This window comes from Nannobrachium achirus, assembly GCF_963921795.1.
Source record: "Nannobrachium achirus genome assembly, chromosome: 12".
Classification (NCBI taxonomy): Eukaryota; Metazoa; Chordata; class Actinopteri; order Myctophiformes; family Myctophidae; genus Nannobrachium; species Nannobrachium achirus.
Genome location: NC_137832.1, coordinates 62984524 through 63007801, shown reverse-complemented (window position 1 = coordinate 63007801; position 23278 = coordinate 62984524). Strand labels below are relative to the sequence as shown.

Below are 23278 nucleotides of genomic sequence, written 5' to 3'. Positions count from 1 at the left end.
ACTTAATGGCATAGCAGTGGGCATGGTATTCTGGTGCCACAAAATAATCTGACATTCATTTTTCACATAGAGATTTACAAAAAAAGAAGAGGATAAAAAAATAATAATTCATTATATCATATCTCTTCTGTCGGGGCGAAAACCTCCGAACTCCAAAATCCAGAAGTCCAGAATAAAAAATGTACTTGAGTAAAATTACAAAAAGAATTGGCATCAGAATGTAGTTAAAGTACTAAAAGTAAAAGTACAAAATGTTGTACGGGTGCCCACACACACCAAAATACCTATGAGAGTGGAATCCGCGTTCCGCCAATGCATTTCAGAAGGAGGCCATGAAACTGCGAGGCGTTGTGAGCTTGTAGATCTGCTATTTTCGGCAAAGAGCTTTGGTGTAGAGTAGAAAAAAGAGCTCACTAAATACAGAGTGATAGGTCAAGTTTATTAACTCTTATTTTGCCTATCCCAAACTAGTTCGGGATAATTATTAACGTCCTGGGTGCCTATCCCGAACTAGTAAGGCTTTTTTTTTCTTTTTTTTTCGAGCCGGGCCGCCGGCCGTCATCTGTTTACACGGCCCGCGAGAGCTTTGCGCCGCCGATATTTACAGCGCTTGTCTATGGTGGATTCTATGGCCATTGGGCGCCCTCTAGTGGTGAAAAGGTGGCACTGAAAGTTGGCGGTTCAAGTGGTTAAATATCTGGAAACACAAATTTGACCCAAACTACACTGACGATTGTGCTGTCAAACGATGAAACTATAAGGTTGTGGGGGGTCCCTGCTTCATCCCTCTCTCGACTAAGGGGTCCTTGGCCTGAAAACGTTGAAGACCCTTGCACTAGAGTTCATGTGGTTAATTGGCTATAGTGTGTGCCAAAGACAAGCCAGCATAAAATGACTGCCAACAAAATGGACAAACATGCAAGACTGACATTTAGATGCAACCCGTGCAGACTTCAGTATCTACAGTATAATCTGGCAATTGATACTAAATTCTGGATGCAGGCGATAACATTTCCAATGCATTTTTTTTTAACAGCCAGCAGCACACATATAATCACACCAAACAGGTGCAAACGGGCCCGCTTCTTCCAACGTCAATGTATAGCCAGCAGCGGTGAAAACCTGAAGGAAATTGGCATACAGTATTTTCTCGATAAAACCAATTTTTATTTAGCCTACAAAATGGTGTCTATAGGGACAACATTAAACGCTGAACCATAGCATCTCTGGCCAAAGATACTGACAGTGTAACGACTATAGAGTTATGTACAATATATAACTCTAAAGTTTATGAATAAAAGCTTGTTCTGTCAATACTGTACCTGGTGAAACGTACACACAGTTGTGTGAAAATGTTTTGTTGAGAAAATCTGCCAATTTTCTTCATATTTTCATTTCTGGTTCTCTCTCTTTATCTGTGTCCTGTGCGTGTGCACACATGCACACACCAGTGGTGGAAAAAGTATAGTCACATTCCTTACTTTTACTTTTTCCTTACAAGTAAAAGTATCAATACTGCAATGTAAATGTACTCTGTTACAGGTAAAAGTCTGGAATTCAAAATGTAAAAGTAATAAAGTATTGGCATCATGTACTTAACTCTTATTGTGCCTATCCCAAACTAGTTCGGGATAATTATTAACGTCCTGGGTGCTGATCCCGAACTAGTTCGGCTTTAAAAAAAAAAAAAAAATTACTAAAGTACTTTTTTTTCGAGCCGGGCCGCCGGCCGTCATCTGTTTACACGGCCTGCGAGAGCGTCGCGCCGCCGATATTTACCATCCACTCCAATGCAATCCAGGATCTTTAGAGCTCATTTTCTCTGTTCCATGCATATCCATGAGGTGTGCAAGGTTTAATCATGGCTAAATCGCCGAAGATAGGGCTTCTAAAATGCTTGGTAGCCAATAGCTAACTTCAAGCTAACTTCATCCTGTCTCTGTTCATGACACAAAGGAAAGTGTTCAGGCGCGTCATGGCTGTGCACGGCTTGTGCATATACAGCGCTTTTCTATGGTGGATTCTATGGCCATTGGGCGCCCTCTAGTGGTGAAAAGGTGGCATTGAAAGGGTTAAAGTACCAAAAGTAAAAGTACTCGTTGTGCAGAATGTCCCATTTCAAATGCATAAAAATCTTTTGACGCATTGTGAGCTTGTATCTTATCTTATCTTATCATTCATTTTAATATGAATGCGACCATAATTTACTAAATGCATATCATGATGATTGAAAAAAGACTTTAAACTATCTATTGAAAAGTATTTTAATTATTCATGAAAACCAAGTATAAAATCCTCATTCACTTGAATCGAGTAAAAATGCTTCTCAGAAGGGGAAACAGCGACACCTGCTGGGCCATTAATTAGAACTGCATGCTGATAATGACTTCCTATTTGGCCTCAAATCCAACCGGAGCCACCTCGCCACCTGATGTAAACTTACCACAAATTCTTAGTTAGTTATTTATTTACTGTTGTGTTGTTTATTTATCTCCCATTTAGGCCTAAACGCCATTCTGTGTCAAGATTTAAACCACTTTAATCATTATTTTATGCTTTAACTATTAAAAAATAGCAGATATACAAGCTCAGATATGCGAGCTTGTAGATCTGCTATTTTTGAAAAATCTTGAACATTTGTGCAAGCCTTTGAATATTTCTATAAATGTCTTCTAAATCCTTCTTCTAAATCAGTGGTTCTCAAACATTTTCATATCAAGGACCCCCAGGACCCCCAGGCCAGAATTACACGTATTTGGCCACCGACCCACGGATCTCAAAATATGTTGTTCCAGGGACCCCCCAGAAGCAAATATTTGAGTTACAAATGTTCACTTTTAAAAAGATATATTCAAAGAATCATGATTTTTCAAAAAATAGTCGATCTACAAGTTCCCAGCGCTGCACCGTGGCGTATATATGCTATTTTTCAATAGTTAAAGCATAAAATAATTCTAAATGCATTATGTGTTGTTGTGTGTGTGTCAGTGTTGATTGCGTTGACTAAAACTATGACGAAATGTTTTTGTCAACTGCGCTTTCTTCACTGACTAAAACGAAATAATAACTAAATAAAAACTAAGCTGTGATGACTAAAACTAAGACTAAATATATTGACAATTTCGTCAACAAAATAAAAACTAGACTAAAACATTGGGGAGGGACTAGTGGAGAAGAGAGTCATTTTTGTTTGGTTGCTTTCAGGTGTTGCGTGCTGAAAATAGCAGATCCACTGAGACGCGTTGTAGATCTGCTATTTTCAGCACACAACCAAGTGTAAAATCAGTCATTACGATGCCATCAAGGCCTGCCAAAATACATTTCAGTTGACTAAATCAACTGTAGATTTAGTCGCCTAAAATCTTTTGATATTTAGTCGACTAAAATTAGACTAAAACTAATACTTTTCAGGTGACTAAATTATGACTAAAACTAAATGACATTTTATTCAAAAGACTATGACTAAAACTAAATCAAAATGTGCTGTCAAAAACAACACTGGTGTGTGTGTGTGTTCCAGGTGCATGATGGACCTCTCGGTGCTCAGTAAAGAACACACACACAAGCTGGAGCTGCCGCTGGAGGAGGGCGAGGGCCTGCTGGTGATGCTGGTCACCCTGACGGCGTCCGCCACCGTCTCCATCTCAGACCTGTCCGTCAACATGCTGGACGACGCCAACGAGAGACACCTGATCATGCAGAGATATGTGAGTGCATTTCACACATTATGTGTAAACCCTTAGACCAGGGGTCTTCAACGTGTTCAGGCCAAGGACCCCTTAGTTGAGAGAGAGATGAAGCAGGGACCCCCCACAAACTGTTCATAGATTCCATATGGTTTCATTGTTTGACAGCACAATCGTCAGTGTATTTTGGATTCATGTCAATTTGTGTTTTCAGATATTTAACCACTTGAACCGTCAATACTTAATAAACTTGACCTTTCACTCCGTATTTAGTCTGCTCTTTTTTCCCCCTCTACACCCAACCTCTTTGACAAAAATAGCTGCGGCTATTTTTGGCAAAGGTTCTAAGAATATGGACACTAGGGTTCAAGTGGTTAATCTAAAAAAAATGAAGAAAAAAAGGTTTCTATCGCTCAAAGATTTGGAGGACCCCCTGTAGTAACTCCGAGGACCCCCTAGGGGTCACGGACCCCCCGTTGAAGACCCCTGCCTTAGACGGCTCTAGTGTGTGTGTGTGTGTGTGTGTGTGTGTGTGTGTGTGTGTGTGTGTGTGTGTGTGTGTGTGTGTGTGTGTGTGTGTGTGTGTGTGTGTGTGTGTGTGTGTGTGTGTGTGTGTGTGTGCGTGCGTGCGTGCGTGCGTGCGTGCGTGCGTGCGTGCGTGCGTGCGTGCGTGCGTGTGTCTGTCTGGCCCCATGTCCGACTGAGGCCCTCCATTCAACACAATGGCCTCAGCTCAGCCTAGTTAACCCTTCACTCCCTGTCAATCTCGGCACAAAGAAACTCTCTCCCACGCGCACACACACACACACACACACACACACACACACACACACACACACACACACACTCACACACACACACACACACACACACACACACACTCATCGATTGCGGCTCTGCCAACAGAACGCTATGAACCTAACAGACTCATGAGACAAGTAGTAATTTAACAGTTTTCTCGTTGCCGTTTGGACCTGACTTGACAGACATGGCGAGGGATTGTTCTTGTTTCGCTGTACTCGGCACCGTCATTTGAAAGACAGACTTTACAGCTGATGTCGTCAGCTAGAGAAATGTTGCCTATATTATAATCACACGATTACAACAGGGTCGCCAGGGTGAAAGTGGTGAAAGTCTCGGACTAAACCCTCTGGAACGAACTCCCTAAATGCGTCAGAGACGCCCCCTCCCTACCCTCCTTCAAAACCGCCCTGAAAACTCACCTATTCATAACTGCCTTCCCCAGCTGATCTCGGACCATACTTTTGTTTTATTGTTTTCTACTGTATCTCCTTATCTTATCCTAGTTTTTTTTCCTAATAAAGTTGTTGTTTTTATCTGCCATACACACACGCACGCACACACAAACAATTAGTATTGTAAAGCGTTTTTGAGTACTAAGAAAAGCGCTATATAAATCACAGCTATTATTATTATTATTATTGACTTGTGTTTATGCATTACTTCCATATTGTTGTTGTCGGGTGTCCAAAACCGTTCGTTTTGTATTTATCATTTTGAAAATGATTTAAAATATAGAAAATAGCTGTTCTACAAGCACACCAACGCCGCGTTGTGTGCTTGTAGATCTGCTATTTTCACTAGTTTTGTGCAACAGAAAAAAAACATGTACATTTTATACTTTTATACCGACAGTGACGATATGCAGCCTATTCAGCTCTGGTTTAGAATGTTGGATAAGCGCTGAACACGCTGGGTCACATTGAGTTTTATTCACACTTTGAGGTGATAAACAGCGTTTTATATACCCTGCTTCTCCTGCTGGTATTTCTGTTGAGCGTGGAGAAGTCATGGACGTTTGAGTTTCAGTCAATCTTTTCTCCGGGGGCCAGTATTTATTCTCAGCTAGACTTTGCAAATCAGTCCACACTTTCAAACTGCAATAAAACGCAAGAACGCAACTTTGACAAGTATAAATACCAGTATAAATCAGGGGTCAGACAGTTGGTGCACAGACCACATGCCCCCACTGAGCCGCGAGTTCGAATCCGAACACCCTCCGAGCCGCCCTTGATTCGCATGTCTCTCCTATCCCTCTGCCCTTGGTCCTGTCTCTCTACACTGACCCATCTTTATGAAGAGTCTGTGTTTATAGAATAAAATCACACAAACATAATCGTGTTGGGCTGCTAGGAGAGTTGATGTTGTGTACAGTGGTGGACAAAGTACGTATATTCAAAAGTACATTAAAAAAAAATAATAATAATAATTGAGAATTGTTTGATAGTTTTTTGATAATATTTCAGAGCTTGTAGATCAGATATTTTCACTATTTGAAATGGATTAAAGTTAACATATAGTTCATAAATCTGTTTTACACGTAGTGGAAGAGATGTAGCGGAATCAAAAGTACATTATCTTTAATTTAAAAAGTAGTGGCGTGAAATTCATCAGCTTGCAAACCTAAAAATCAAGAATAAAACAAATACTCAAATAAATATATTATAGTGCTCAAGTACTGTAAATGTACTTTCTTAGTTACTTTCCACCAACTGGTTGTGTACAATTGTAGGACAAGCAATAAACTATAGCTGCAATAAACTAGTAAATTTTGTACAGTTCTTGAGTAAATGTACAGTACTTAGTTACTCTAGACCAGGGGTCTTCAATGTTTTCAGGCCAAGGAGAGATGAAGCAGGGACCCCCACAACCTTTTCATAGATTCCATATAGTTTCATTGTTTGACAGCACAATCATCAGTGTATTTTGGATTCATGTCAATTTGTGTTTTCAGATATTTAACCACTTGAACCGTCAATACTTAATAAACTTGACCTTTCACTCTGTACTTAGTCTGCTCTTTTTCCCCTACACCAAAGCTCTTTGCCAAAAATAGCCGATCTACAAGCTCGCGAGGCGTTGTGAGCTTGTAGATCTGCTATTTTTGGCTAAAGTTCTCAGAATATTGGACGCTAGGGTTCAAGTGGTTGATATCTAAAAGGAGAAAAAAAAAGTTTTTATCACTCAAAGATTTGGAGGACCCCCTGTAATAACTCTGGGGACCCCTGTTGAAGACCCCTGCACTATATCATGGTGTGACTGGTAGTTAAATGGGTTAAACATGCAGTGTCACATGCAGAGGATGGAGAGGAGGCCACAGTCATTTGTTTGTGCGGGTCACTTTGATCAAGGTCTCCATCTCTGAGGGCTTTGGTATTTTCAGATGCCTGACACACATTTTGGGCGTGCTGTGCAGTGTGCATGCCCGTGTTCTAGTGTGTGTGTGTGTGTGTGTGTGTGTGTGTGTGTGTGTGTGTGTGTGCGTGTGTGTGTGCGTGTGTGTGTGTTCCAGCGGGGGGAGCACTCCACAGGCCAAACGCGGGTTGCCGTGACCTACATAGCCATGCCGCCGCCTCATTGGCTGGCCCACGGGAGGTCCAAGCGCGCGCGGCTCCGCCTCGCCTCGCAGTGGCCGGCCTCAGACAGAGGGGGGAGCCCAAGGACTGACGCTCGCTTGCTCGCTCGCACACTAAACAACACTCACAAAAACAGGGCGGGGAATGTGCATTTGTGTGTGTGTACTGTATGTGTGTGTACTGTGTGTGTGTGTGTGTGTGTGTGTGTGTGTGTGCGCGTGTGTGTGTGTGCGCGCGTGTGTGTGTGTGTGTGTGTGTGTGTGTGTGTGTGTGTGTGTGTGTGTGTGTGTAATAGGGGCGAGAGGTAAAGGCTGAGGGTTGCGCTCAGAAGGGTAGGCGTGTAAAATGAAAAGAAAAAGCTATTTCACCTTCTCACAACTCTTACAGAGACATTTTTTTTCCTTTTTTCGCTGGCCTCTCCGTGTTCCTCCCTCCCTGCCATCAGGGGTGTCAAAAGGGGGGGGGGGGGGGGGGGGGGGGGAGAGACTGAGTTACTAGGGGCCAAGGTGGAGGGGCCTTAATTATTTCATACTTTAGGTATTGAAAAATTGCAGATATACAAGCTCACAGTGCCGCGCTGCGAGCTTGTAGATCTGCTATTTTTGAAAAGTCTTGAAAATGTGTGAAAATCTTTGAATATATGTATTTTTTATAATTTGCTTCTGGGGGGTCCCTGGAACTATAATATTTTGAGATGGGGGGTCCGTGGCCAAACACATTTTGTGGTTCCTTCACATGAAAAGGTTTGAGCACCACTGACATAGAAACAGTTTTCTTTAAAAAAAAAAAAACTTCAAAGACTTGCACAAATGTTCAACGATTTTTCAAAAATAGCAGATCTACAAGCTCGTGCCGCACTGTGACCTTGTATATCTGCTATCTTTCAATAGGTAAAGCACAAAACGACGCAGTGAATCCTTGTACCCGGGGCCCAGAATTTGGTGCGACGACACCCTTGATTCCAGCCTCTTCTCCTTCTTCCCGCTCCCTCCCTCCCTCCCTCCCTCCCTCCCTCCATCCCTCCCTCCCTCCCTCCATCCCTCCCTCCCTCGGCAGACAAATGCTGGCCGCTTTGTCTGTCTGCTAGTCGACAGCCGCAGGAAGATGGAGGCATGGGGAGAGATACGGTAGAGAGTGGAGGAGGAGAGGGAAGAGGGGCGGTGCTGCGCTGTGTGGCGACGGCGGAGAAGGGCAATAGCGTGAGGTCGCTCGCTTCCCTCTGAAGTCTCCGTGAATGAATGGCTCGACTGTCGTTTTTTCAACAGTATTTCTATTCCTGCGTCCTATTTTCTACCCGGAACCGGCCCTTCATCTCCGTCTGACTGCATGAGAGAATTTTTATAGTGAAGATGTACTTTTATCAAAGACGGAGGATAAGACGGGGAGTACCACCACCCCCTCCCTCGAATGCCTCTAAATACGCCTCAAAGCCCGCTAATCTGCCGCGTGTGCGCGCCAGCGCGTGTTTGTATTCTATAATTCGCGGGAAGCACGTTATTGCCGGCGACATTGTCGGTGTGAAATCAGCTGTTCAGCAAAGAGACCTCCTTTGAAGAAACCTCTCAGACACATCACACACACACGCACGCACGCACACACACACACACACACACACACACACACACACACACACACACACACACACACACACACACACACACACACGCACACACTCGCAGTGACCTCACAGTGAGGTCACTGCGCTGTATTTTCTAGGTGCATTGTAGCCCTGCTGCCATGCAGTGAGTCTGACAGACATGTATTGTAACGCTTAACTGCGTGCGTGCGTGCGTGCGTGCGTGCGTGCGTGCGTGCGTGCGTGTCTGTGTGCACGGTTTATGTCCAAGTCTGCCGACAATGAATTTAGCAGAAGACAGAAACTGTTGAATGTTAAACGTACTCACTTAGTGACACGTTTTGAATAAAAGCACACTCTGTAAGCATCAGCTTGATTGATTGATTGATTGATTGCATACATTATTAACAGTTACAAGTACATTAAAAGTACTGAGGTAGACTTCAGTTATACAATAATAATAATAATAATAATAATACAAAACACTTACACGTTTCCATTGTGGTCCTGTGTATTCAATTCATCAACACATATAAAGACATACAAGCAAGAACAAGAAGTAAAGAAATCAATACTAGGAGCAGTATTTCTATTTCTATTTCTTCTGTAGATACACTACTGTATTTACTGTACCAGAAACACTGCTGATAGTCCTCCCTCTAAGTTGCAATGCAAACACAGCTCTGTTTACACATACATTTATTCACATTTACAGTAATTGTACATATTTTTGTTATGTTTTGATTGTTTTGTTCCATTTTTGATATGACAATGTAAATGTATATTTTCGCTCTTTTGAGTTGAATTGAATTGAGTTGAATTGAGAGAGGGAGAGGGAGAGGGAGAGGGAGATTTGTCCAGATGTCAGGGAACAAAGTTCAACTTCACCCTGGGAACAGTCTAACTCTAACAGATACATTTCAACAATCCACTAACAACACATACCAAGAGTTGAAGCTCAGTTCCACTGGAAAATGTAACTTGGCTGTCAGCGACGTGAATGAGGAGGCAGGGAGTGCTTTTCGTTGCCATCAAACAGTCAACACATCTTGGACGTCCAGGTCCTAATCACAATTAGGACCTGGTTCAAAACATATTCCAGTCTTATGATCACTGAGCCAGTTGCACTGTAATGTATGGCGTTGACGTCTTGGGGTCGAAAGATTTTCGTGAGAGAATCGTACGCAATTAAAACAACTTTTTTAACCACTTCACTACACGCAAATCAGTTCATTAACACAATGTATATTTAAATTTAGTTTTGTCTGCTCTAGTTTGTAATTGTTTGTTGTGACAGATGTATTATTCTCGTATCATGTTATTAATGCTTTGGTGATATGAGAAAGCTTTTATTTTGATGTCAATAAAATGTTGTTGATTTGAATTGAATCGAGAGACAGAGACTCAAGGTTATCTTGATTCGGATTGTTTTCTCTCTTTTTTGATTGATTGAATACTTTATTCAGAAATGTAAACAGCACGTGGTACGGTCTGACATTAAGGCTAAAAGGATAACACACAAACATCCTGGGGTCTTGTTTCCATTGTGGTCCTATGTATTCAATTCATCAAAAAGTATGTCATCGACAAAATAAGCACTGTTATGTACAACGGAGCAAAAGGGGAGAAATTGCGTTTACCTCTCCTTTTGGTCTCCTGATAGATGTTTTTTCAAGACAATTTCGAAAGAAATGGTTGTTTAATGTCGCCTGATACCTACATTATCATCCCTTAGTATGGGTCTGTTATCACCGTTGGCATCCCTTAGCTAAGGCTCAGTAGTCTGTCTACTGGCTACCAGGAGGCTGGTAGACTGGTTATCACCCATGGTCTTGTCACTGCAATGCACATGCGCCAAGACACGTTCAGGGGAATAAAAAAGTCATACCCACGCTGGGATTGGAGACTACCAGGTTGGGGATTCTAGCCATGCGCTCTTACAGAGGACGCTACTGAGACGGTGGCGCCGCTGAAATGTTTGTTTTATTGACCAATCCGCGACGGAGGCACGCCGTCTCAGGCGACGATGAGCCCCGCAAGACACTGCCGAGCTGCCTGGTTAGCTCACTCAGCAGCGATGGTTAGCAGGCAATCCAAAGGCCCGGGTTCGATTCCTGCTGAGGGAACAACTAGTAAATGATTCCTCTGAACGTGTGTTGGCCCCTGTGTGCATTGCAATGACAACCCCCTGGGTGATAACCGGTCTTCCAGCCTCCTGGTAGCCAGTAGACAGACTACTGAGCCTTAGCTAAAAGGGATGACAGCGGTGATGTCGGCTGTTAATGCATGGCGTCAGGACATTCCACATTTTGGTGGCAGAGCAGTAGAATGACAACTGTCCCATGTTTGTTCTACATTTTGTGTGTTACCAGATCGTTGTCGCTCTATCTAGGTCGTCCTCAGACGAGCCCTCCATCGTTGTTTCCAGTCATCTCGGTTCTCCATACATCTGGCCAGCTCATTGGTGTTCTGTGTCCCTACGTCTTCCTTGAGTACGTCCACGTATGTTTTTGTGGGACGTCCTTGCGACCGGTGCCCATGTGTTGGCTCCCACAGTACCAATTTGCTGGCTGGAAGCTCCTGGTGTCTTTGGCAGTGTCCTGCTAGTCTCATTCTTCTGGTGGCAATTTTCTCGCTTACCTTTGGTATTCCCTCATACAGGCTCCTGTTGGTAACATGTGCACTCCTGTTGATGTTGAGTACTGCACGCAACATTCTAGTGTAGCACCCGTCTAGAGACTTCTGCAGGGTTGGCTTCAGGGTCCAGCATTCACTGCCATAGAGGAGAACAGACTCCACCGTTGCAAAGAAGAAGCTAAGTTTGATTTGGCGGGGGAGGTTAGAGTTCCATACACTGTTCATGCCGTTCAGGGCCCTCCACGCGAGTGCCTTCCTTACTTTAAGGTCTTTCTCAGTTGAGTCGACCCATGCGCCCAGGTACTTGAAGTCCTTGACTTCCTTCAACACAGCTCCTTCTGTTGTTGTCAGAGGTGAGTGATCAGGTAGGTTATAGGTGATAACCTCAGTTTTCTTAGCATTTAGCCTGAGACCAACTTTGGCACACTCTATCTCCACCCTGTTCAGGAGTTCTTGTGCTTGTTCCATGCTGTCGGAGAGCAGGCTGATGTCGTCCGCATAGTCCAGGTCTGTCAGAACTACTGCGGGATGCCGCCTTGACCTCCTTGGTGTTAGCGTGAAGCCAAGCTCTTGTTCTCGTCCCCCTATGGCTTTCCTGAGCGCGTAATCTAGAACTATGATGAAGAGGTAGGGGGCTAGGGTGTCTCCTTGCATTACACCAGCTCGGATGTCAAACACCTCACTGCTGCCATCCGGGGTCACCACTTTGGCCCTTGTTTTTGCGTACATGGTCTCGATAGCCCGGAGAATGTTGGGAGGGACATTGTAGGCCTCAAGGATCTTCACCATCTTGCTTCTGTGGATAGAATCAAAAGCTTTTTTGAAGTCAATGAAGCACAGTACAGCTGCTAGGTTGTCCTTTTTCACCTGCTCTATTAATCTCCTTAATGCCAGGATCTGCGCTACGGTTGTTCTCTCCTCTCGAAAACCATTTTGGTTCTCTCTCAGGTGAGGGTCGATGGCATGCCGTATCCTGTTCAGTATCATTCGGTTGAAGACCTTAGCAGTGATACATGTCAGGCTGATGCCTCTGTAGTTGTCTGGCTTTGAGAGGTCTCCAGCTTTAGGCACCGGGATGATGTTAGACAGAGACCATATTTCAGGTTGCTTGTTGTGCTGTAGAGCATTGTTGCAAAAGTCTAGGATGAGGTTGTCTAGGTCGCAGTTCTTCAAGACCTCTGGGGGTATGCCATCAGGCCCAGCACTTTTTCCCTCTCTCAGGGTGGATTTTGCCCTGGCGAGCTCGCTGGTTGTGCAGTCGCTCCCTCTGCACAGTGCAGTCGCTCCCTCTAGTTTATGTGGTGCACTTTCTAGGTATTGTCTTGTATTATGCTGGTTAATATATGTGTCCCAGCACGGCTGATGGCTAGTCATTGAATTTTTGGGAATCAGCTGGGAATCATAGCTACAAAATTATATATTGGTTGTGGAGATTGACCCAACAGTTTTGAAGATATGGCTTATAGAATGATGCCATGCTGAAATACTACTTTTGAGATATTCAAGTTCTAAATACATTTCTAACCTGCAATGACCTGCATGCATGAAGAAAAAAAAAAGTAATTTCAGCTGTGGTCTAAAGTAGTGGCTTCCGAAATGACTGCCCCTGTGTCACACTCAGTCACATATGTAGTGCTTTTTTTTTAGCGCGAGAGAGAGGGAGAGAAACAGGGAAACGCGGAGGGAGGCAGATTTACAGTGAGCATTTTGATGGTAAAGGAACATGCAGGCTGCTAATGGCTCTTAATGGGCCTGGGGTGACACGGGTAGAGAGGACAGGGTGACCTTCCACCACACACACACACACGCACACGCACACGCACACGGACACACACACGGACACGGACACACACACACACACACACACACACACACACACACACACACACACACACACACACACACACACACACACACACACACACGGACACGGACACATACACACACGGACAGAGGCATACACAACAAAAGGAGGATGGAGAGGGAGAGAAAGAGAAATGGAGAGACAGAGAGATGGAGAGAGAAAGAGAGGGGGGAGTGATGTAGAAAGAGAGAGACAGACAGACAGACAGACAGACAGACAGACAGACAGACAGACAGACAGACAGACAGACAGACAGACAGACAGACAGACAGATTACTAGGTCTAGGCAATTCATCTAAAGTATATTGAAACTGATATTTAGAATCATAATCATACGTCAATTGATTATTTGATATAGTTTTTATACAGTATATAGCCTATATGGGTTTCATTTGTAGTCCTACAGCGGCCATGTTGAGGACCAACACAGGTGTTCTGATTAACGTAGAACATTAGTTCTGTGCCAATCAGACACATTGAAACACCTGTGTTGGTCCTCAACATGGCCGTTTAGGACTACAAATGCAATAGGAAAAAGTACAGTTTCATGACGGCACACATGGTACCACTTTCCTTACGCATACAGTACGTGTAATATTGTTCATCAATGTGATTGAGGCAAAAGTTTTATATAATCGTGCTATTGATTTGAAGCCCACAGAGAGAGAGAGAGAGAGAGAGAGACCCTGACAGACACAGAGATGAGAGGAGAGCGAGGAAGAGGAAGAGGAAGAGGAGATGGGAGGGAGGAAGCTGGTCTTTATTGGAACATTTCACACTCTCTTGGGTTTAATGTCCCCCGACTGGACTGTGTGTGTGTGTGTGTGTGTGTGTGTGTGTGTGTGTGTGTGTGTGTGTGTGTGTGTGTGTGTGTGTGTGTGTGTGTGTGTGTGTGTGTGTGTGTGTGTGTGTGTGTGTGTGTGTGTGTGTGTGTGTGTGTGTGTGTGTGTGTGTGTGTGTGTGCGCGCGTGCACGCTCACGCTCGCATGTGAAATGTTATTTGAAGCGTTGATAAAAGGTGAGGCGCTGCAGAGATGACAGCAAGTCACAAGCCATGACATTCATTTACATGTGTGTGTGTGTGTGTGTGTGTGTGTGTGTGTGTGTGTGTGCGCGCGCGCGCGCGTGTGTGTCATTGACATTCATGTTTTTCTTCCACACACAACAGTGAAGATGTCACCGTGACAAGCTGTCAATCACAGACATAGGGGTTGTGTGTGCGTTGTCCCAAAAAGCGTTCTTCACACACACACACACACACACACACACACACACACACACACACACACACACACACACACACAGATAGAGCGTCTATTTTTCTCTCATTCTCACGCTCGCTTTCTGCAAGCATTGCTATGCGTTCCCCTCTACTGTAGCGCTCTCTCTCTCTCTCTCTCTCTCTCTCTCTCTCTCTCTCTCTCTCTCTCTCTCTCTCTCTCTCTCTTCCTTTCTCTCTCTGTCCATCCTGTCACTCTGATGTGGATTGGTGTGCGTGCGTGCGTGTGTGTGTGTGCGTGCGTGCATGTGTGTGTGTGTGTGTGAGTGAGATGGAGTGGAGGATGGGTGTGCTATTCAGGGGTGTCGCACCAAATTCTGGGCCCTGGGCGAGCTTGTAGATTTGTTTTCTTTGAAAAACCTGTTTCTATGTCAGTGGTGCTCAAACCTTTTCATGTGAAGGACCCCCAAAATGATATGTATTTGGCCACGGACCCCCATCCCCATATTTAGTTCGAAGAACCCCCCAGAAGCCCAATTTGAGTTGCAAATGTTTCGCTCAAAAAATACATATATTCAAAGATTTACACACATTTTCACGACTTTTCAAAAAATAGCAGCTCGCAGCGTGGCACTCGGTGTCGCGCTGTGAGCTTGTAGATCTGCTATTTTTTCAATAGCTAAAGTATAAAATAATTTGGCCCTAGTAGCCTAACTCAGTCCCACTTCCCCCCCTTATGACTCCCCTGGTGCTATTGAAGATCTAAACAGGTTGTGTTCCGTTCTGCACATCAAACATTGTGAATGAGACGAACAGCCTCACCTCGTGGTTCCTCAGCTGTGTGTCGCTGTCCGCTGGAAACCTTGTATGTCCTCCTTGTATGTCCCCCACAAATGTTATTTTATTATTGAACAATTTATCCTACTAATAAACAACCAAATGTCTGTCTGTCAGATGTCTGTCTGATATACACGCATGCTGACATCACTGATACTAAACAGTGCCCAAATTTGGAGATGACCAATAGGAGATGACTGACATCACTGATACCGCCGCCTATGCTGCGCGTGCGTCCCCGGCATGGTAACAGCTGCATGCTGTAACAGTGCCCAAATTTGGAGATGAGTGACCTCACTGATATGTCTGGGTTCTCCAACATTACTTTGGAGACTCCTACATTCAATCCCTCATAATACTGTACTCATAATAGGAGGGCCATTCAAGCCGCAAGCGGAACCTGCAGCACCGCCGTTGGGCGAGGTGGAGCCTGCAGTACCATTGCGGTTCAAAAATTCACCACTCCTGAGTGAAATGTCTGGGGCTAAAGCCTGGCGCAACGCACATGTCCTGGACCTGGTGAGAGCAGGAGTGGACCTGGTGAGACGTAGGAGGGGCCCGGACAGGAATCCACAGAGCCTAGTCCTTCCAAGCGCCAGACTTCTTTCCCTAGTCTTGGCAGAGTAGTTCTGGAGTGGTGGAGTGAATGGTCCTGTCTTTCCCTAGTGGGACTGATCGTGGGGAGCTACTGGGACGTAAGTCGGGACTTGATCAACCCCGGCTGGGTCACCCAGGTGAGGGGTATGATGTTGCGAGACCCGAAACCCAGATGAGCTTGGGCTACATCACTGAGGATACGTCTCAGGTGCATCCATGCGATGTTTTTTTCGTTATGCACACCCCATAACCCAAACTCTGCACATCATTCGGAGCACTACTGTATATATACTGTATAACAGGGGTCTTCAACAGGGGGGTCCGCGACCCCTAGGGGGTCCGCGGAGGCACTGCAGGGGGGTCCGCAAAATTATTGTTAAAAAAAAAAAAAAAAGATTTCAAAAAATGTTGTTTTTTCACATTTATGTTAAAAAATAAATCATGATTCTATCTATTTTGAATAGCTTGAATACATGATTACTATGCAATTGACAGATTATTGATATTATTGACATTGGTTCTCAGTTAATAAGTAGTATGTTTAGAAATGGTAGTGGTACGGCCCACCCTGCTCGCTGTAACTTGTACATGTTTAAAATAAAAAATATGTCTTAGCCGTGACCCCCCCACTCTACGAGGTGGTAGGGGGTCCCTGCTCCATCTCCTCATCAGTTTGGGGGTCCCCGGCCTGAAAACGTTGAAGACCCCCTGCTGTATAATATTTTGTTAAAATAGCCAATCTTACTAGCTCACAACGCGAGACACGTAGTGAGCTAGTAAGATCATAAGCTCTTGTAAGATCTTTTCACTATGTTTTCTCTCCTGTATGATGGCGTTGGACAAATCCTTTGACCCGTTAAAACCAGGAAAGCATCCGTGTCATTTTAAACGCAGGTTTACTGAAAACTCTTGGGATTTAGAACAGTGGCTTAGAACATTAGTCCTCCTAAAAGAAATTGCAGACATAGAGCTGGGATGCTGCGAGCTTGTGCGTCCGCTATCTTTGAACATTTTGAAAAAATCTTGAAAGTGTTTGAAAGATTTTGAATAAGTATAGAGATACGAGGTTTCTGCCCGATAGCGACGTTGCTCTCTCTCTCTCTCTCTCTCTCTCTCTCTCTCTCTCTCTCTCTCTCTCTCTCCGTTCCCTAATAATCAGAACAAGCTGCAGAAGTAGTGCATTTATGTTACGCATCTCTTTATCTCTCTCACCCTCACTCTCTCTTTTTCCCTCACACACACTGTATCTCTCTCTCTCTCTCTCTCTCTCTCTCTCTCTCTCTCTCTCTCTCTCTCTCTCTCCTCACCCCCCCCCACCCCCCCCCCCCCCCTCTCATCTCCTTTGGAGAGCTGCATGGGACAATGATATCGCTGGAAACAGGCAGAGTCTGACAGAGTTGGTAATAATGAATTAAGTCTGTAGCCCGTCCCTGACTCTGAATTTAAATTATAATTACTCCTGTGGGGATAGAAGGGGTTATTGCCAGGGAGGGAGGGAGGGAGAGAGAGAGAGAGAGAGAGAGAGAGGGAGAGAGAGAGAGAGAGTGGAGAGAGAGAGAGAGAGAGAGAGAGGGAGAGGGAGAGGGAGAGAGGGAGAGATGAGAGCGAGTGTGAGGGAATAGATTGAAGTGAAGTGTATTCCACTCTTCTTTTAAGATGTGTCTACATACAGGCCTATACCACTCAATAAGATGTGTCTACATACATACAGGCCTATACCACTCAATAAGATGTGTCTACATACATACAGGCCTATACCACTCAATAAGATGTGTCTACATACATACAGGCCTATACCACTCAATAAGATGTGTCTACATACATACAGGCCTATACCACTCAATAAGATGTGTCTACATACATACAGGCCTATACCACTCAATAAGATGTGTCTACATACATACAGGCCTATACCACTCAATAAGATGTGTCTACATACATACAGGCCTATACCACTCAATAAGATGTGTCTACATACAGGCCTATACCACTCAATAAGATGTGTCTACATACAGGCCTATACCACTCAATAAGATGTGTCTACATACATACAGGCCTATACCACTCAATAAGATGTGTCTACATACAGGCCTATACCACTCAATAAGATGTGTCTACATACAGGCCTATACCACTCAATAAGATGTGTCTACATACATACAGGCCTATACCACTCAATAAGATGTGTCTACATACAGGCCTATACCACTCAATAAGATGTGTCTACATACATACAGGCCTATACCACTCAATAAGATGTGTCTACATACAGGCCTATACCACTCAATAAGATGTGTCTACATACATACAGGCCTATACCACTCAATAAAGGCCCATTCCCACTGGGCCAGATAAAAGATATCTGGAGATATTTCTCCAGATATTTTTCCATTCAAAGTGGATGGTAGATACAGATAAAAAATATATATACCACAGATATTTGCCACAGATACTTTTATCTGTGGCAAAACATTTTTTTATCTGTATCTACCATCCACTTTGCATGGAGAAATATCTGGAGAAATATCTCCAGATATATTTTATCTGGCCCAGTGGGAATGGGCCTTTAGATGTGTCTACATACAGGCCTATACCACTCAATAAGATGTGTCTACATACATACAGGCCTATACCACTCAATAAGATGTGTCTACATACAGGCCTATACCACTCAATAAGATGTGTCTACATACAGGCCTATACCACTCAGTAAGATGTGTCTACATACAGGCCTATACCACTCAATAAGATGTGTCCTACATACATACAGGCCTATACCACTCAATAAGATGTGTCTACATACAGGCCTATACCACTCAATAAGATGTGTCTACATACAGGCCTATACCACTCAATAAGATGTGTCTACATACATACAGGCCTATAAGATGTGTCTACATACATACAGGCCTATACCACTCAATAAGATGTGTCTACATACAGGCCTATACCACTCAATAAGATGTGTCTACATACAGGCCTATACCACTCAGTAAGATGTGTCTACATACAGGCCTATACCACTCAATAAGATGTGTCTACATACATACAGGCCTATACCACTCAATAAGATGTGTCTACATACAGGCCTATACCACTCAATAAGATGTGTCTACATACATACAGGCCTATACCACTCAATAAGATGTGTCTACATACAGGCCTATACCACTCAATAAGATGTGTCTACATACAGGCCTATACCACTCAATAAGATGTGTCTACATACAGGCCTATACCACTCAATAAGATGTGTCTACATACATACAGGCCTATACCACTCAATTTGGCCTCAGTGAAGGTTGTGGTGTTCATGATGAAGTATGTGTGTGTGATCCAACAGGACACTGCTGTGTGTGTGTGTGTGTGTGTGTGTGTGTGTGTGTGTGTGTGTGTGTGTGTGTGTGTGCGTGCGTGCGTGCGTGCGTGCGTGCGTGCGTGCGTGCGTGCGTGCGTGCGTGCGTGCATGGCAGGCTACATAAGACTGAGCTTACTGTGATGTAAGCAAACACAGCTAGCCTGCAGCTAATCAAATCATTAACGGGTGTATTAGATTAGATCTAGGTGTGTCAGTGCTGTCTATATGCGTGTACACTGCATGATGCCCATGGCTCTGACACACCTACTGTACATCTAGCACACCCAATCAATATTGATCTGATTAGCTGCAGCTGTGTTGCTTACTAGCTGTAAAACTGTAGATAAATGGATAGATAGATAGTTATAGATAGATAGATAGATAGATAGATAGATAAGCCCCATTTCCACTGTAGGGCTAGCCTCGGAAACCCAGACTTCGGAAGAAAAAGAAGCCTGGGCGATCGCGTTATGATCACTGTTGCAGGAAGTGTAGAATTTCCCTAACCAATCAGAGTGCAGAGAGCGTCGCACCGAATGTGTTGACGTCATGACGTAGCAGCGTTCTCTGCGCTGAGCAGAGGAGCAGAGGGGGGTGGGGGGAGGAGAACACATGCTATTGGCCAGAGACTCGCGGAGAGATTCGCCGTGCCCGCCCATCTGCCTACACTAAACTGTCCGCGTTAGGTTAGAGTGCTGTAGGGCTGACCCAGAACTAGAACCAGAACTTTACAGAACCAAAAACTTTCAAGAACTTGTGAAGTTCCGGGACCAAGTTCTGCTTGCGTTTCCATCTAACCAGAACTAACCGGGAAGGTCCCAAAAAAGAGCAGGACCTAAAAGAAGTTCCAGGAAACAAAACCACAAAACCAGAACCAAAACCAGAACCAGAACCAAAACAATAGGTTCAGATTCTGGAAAGTTCTGGTTCCACCTTTCAATGGAAAGGGGGCTGTAGATAGATGAACGCACAAGCACCCAAATGATGTTTGGAACCAACAACTTTTAGGGGATAACCATAGGACCTAGATTGTGTGTGTGCGTGCGTGCGTGTGCACCAAGTCTCGCCTCACTGAATGCGTCCAATCGCCACAATATGTCTATGATCACTGATCAGCATAATAGTATGAATGAATGGACCATTGTAAAGCGCTTTGAGTTCTTGTAAAAGCACAGTCAACTGATCCTCAACCCCAACAAACCTGACGGTTGTCGCCACTAACTCATCACCCTTCTATCTCACCTTTAACCCCCCCCCCCCCCCCCACCCCACCTCTTGACCCTGTGACCTTTTCCAGAGCCTATGGAGGTCGTTCCACAACCTGAAGGATGTCGGGGTGGTGCAGGTGAAGGTGATCCGGGCGGAGGGGCTAATGGCGGCAGACGTCACAGGTAGGGCATTCACCAAATATTCCAATATTCGAATATCAAAGTCACTATTCGACGTTGTTCACCAAAGTCGAATATTTGCTTGTTTTTATTGTTTTCTCTTTAAAAAATATATAGTTTATAAAGCTTGGCTAGATAGGAAGTCATAAGAATGAGTTGTCAATGCCCCTGGTGGATGAATTTGTTAATGCTCTATACCAGGGGTTCTCAAGCCTTTTTAGGCCCTGACCCCCAAAATAAACATATATGAACTGGGGACCCCCACCCTGACAAGCACTTGGAATTGTAGGTATTACATTTAATGTGACTCGGTTCCGCAGATAAATATTGTGAAAATTGCAGATCGGCTATTTTCACAATGTTCGCCTCTTGCTTTCTTAATATTTGACAGTTTGGCCAGTCCTGTCGAATATTCGACTATTCGAATACTTTGAGGTCGAATAATTCGAATACTAAAAATCACACCCGTGTGAACTGAGCGGTGGTTTACCCACCTCATAGATCATGTGTACCGATTTTTGTGACATTTGAAGAAAATATGTAGGAAAAGGAGCAAAAAGTGTGTTTTGGAGAAAATTCAAGATGGCGGAAAATCTATCCTGGCGCAAATGGGCGTGGCCTATATGGGGAGATGCGTCTTGACCCAAGGAATCCAGGGAAAAAATAATTTTAATTTTCCGATCTACGGTTCAAGAGTTACGGGGCAAAACGTAAAGTGGGCCGTTATAGCGCCACCATGAGGCCGAGTGATGTAATTATTTTTCGATTCATTCTTAAAATCATTATGAATCTCCTCTCCGAGGTTTGAAACTGTAGCTCCTATGGTTTACGAGAGAAAAATACTTGAAAGTGATTTCTTGCATTGTCCCATTATAAGTCAATGGGGACAATTAAGCGTCGTTTTTTGCCGATTACGTCGGCATGGTAAGGCGGATCGGAACGAAAGGTAATAGAACACCATTCCCGGCCGAGCCGCACATTTTGATGTATATATTGCGCGAGTGGCGTAAATGGTGCGGCACTAGTTACGCGCCGAAGTTTAGGCTACATACAGACACGGAGACAGACCCACACACACGGCCACGTATAGGAGCGTTGTGACCACCGCTCAAAAATCACTATTCGTGAATGCCCTAGTCACAGGTAAGACGGCGACAGCCGCATTCATCACCCTCTACAGCAGTGACCCTAACCCTAACCCTAACCCTAACCCTAACCCATTCATCACCCTCTACAGCAGTGACCCTAACCCTAACCCTAACCCTAACCCTAACCCATTCATCACCCTCTACAGCAGTGATCCTAACCCTAACCCTAACCCTAACCCATTCATCACCCTCTACAGCAGTGATCCTAACCCTAACCCTAACCCTAACCCATTCATCACCCTCTACAGCAGTGATCCTCAACCTTATCAGGCCACGACCCCCAAAATAATCATATTTTAACTGGGGACCCCCCACCCTGACGAGCACTAAGAGTTGAGGCATTACATTTGGTATAACAGTTCTATTGTGAAAATGTATCCAGAGGGACTTCCAATAAGCAAGGACAGCACAATGTAATACAACAATACATCAAGTGCATAGAAACAGTAATCCCTAAAATACGTAAGTAGACCAAGAACCTATTCAATAAATCAATAAAAACTAAAACAATAAAAACGTCAATAATCTGTACATCGAAGCTATGCACACTATAGCTCCGATGTACGATGGGATGCCTGTCGTCAGTCTATTTAAAAATGCTATCTACATCATACATGGGCAACTGGCGGCCCGGGGGCCACATGCGGCCCTCACCTTCACTTAATGCGGCCCGCAGGTTAATATCTGAATACTGAGATAGTATTGATTTCAGCTGTTACAATTCCAAACATGCAGACATGACCCGCTTTAATTACTTCAGTCTATATTAGTAGCTTAATGACTAGTACTAGACTTTTTTATGCACAATGCATTTGTATTTAAGATCTACAAGCTCTGCTATTTTGGCTATTTTTGACTGTATATGCATTGCGGCCCTCTGGAGTGAGTGTGAAAATATAGTGGCCCTCTCCATCATCAAAGTTGCCCACCCCTGATCTACATTTTAGCCTTTGCATAACTGTATGGTCGTCGAGGGTAGGCAAGTGCTACTGTAAGTGCTAGAGGGGCATCATCATGCCATTCCAATTTGGTGATGACTGGATGTCATGTTCACGAGGCGTTTGTTTTGTAACACGCCCCACCCACACCTTTGTCATTGTCACATGACTCACTATACCATTGGTACCTAATTTGGTGGGGCGGAAAAGGCTAGTTTCCGCAACAAGCGGTGACATTCGTCGCGTTCGTGGGGCCCTCTAGTGATGCAAACGAAATCGCTTTTGTCTGTACATTGTTGTGAGGCCGTTCCTTATTGGGGCAGATTGAATGATTTGTGGCGTTTGTGGTGTCCACCACTGCAGCTCCAAGGCACGTTTTCTCCAAAATGAGCTTTGAAAACTGTTGTTCTCGCTCAAATCGTACAAGAAATTGTACTCTGAGCAAAGATGTATTTGTTTATTTATGTATTGCCATAAAACAACTTTTTTGCGTGATTTGTGGTTTTGCATGGCTAAATATTTGCTGTTACACGTTCACTTTATCTGTAACACGGCCATTAATCTATCCCAACACAAAGTCAAAGTGTAATTTTGGCTTAAATGATGATCTTCTGTTGAGGATCCTCGGGGACACTTAATGTCTGTTCTGGCAG

General features: G+C 44.2%; 1 pseudogene across 1 annotated transcript in view; it reads left to right on the top strand.

Annotated features, from left to right (window-relative positions):
* LOC308295779 (multiple C2 and transmembrane domain-containing protein 1-like) overlaps nt 1–23278 on the top strand; it is a 237581-nt pseudogene that overhangs the window by 195436 nt on the left and 18867 nt on the right. Inside the window, exons 10-11 of the transcript in view lie at nt 3521–3707; nt 20449–20542. The product of the transcript in view is annotated as a multiple C2 and transmembrane domain-containing protein 1-like (transcript). The remainder of the gene's footprint in view (nt 1–3520; nt 3708–20448; nt 20543–23278) is intronic.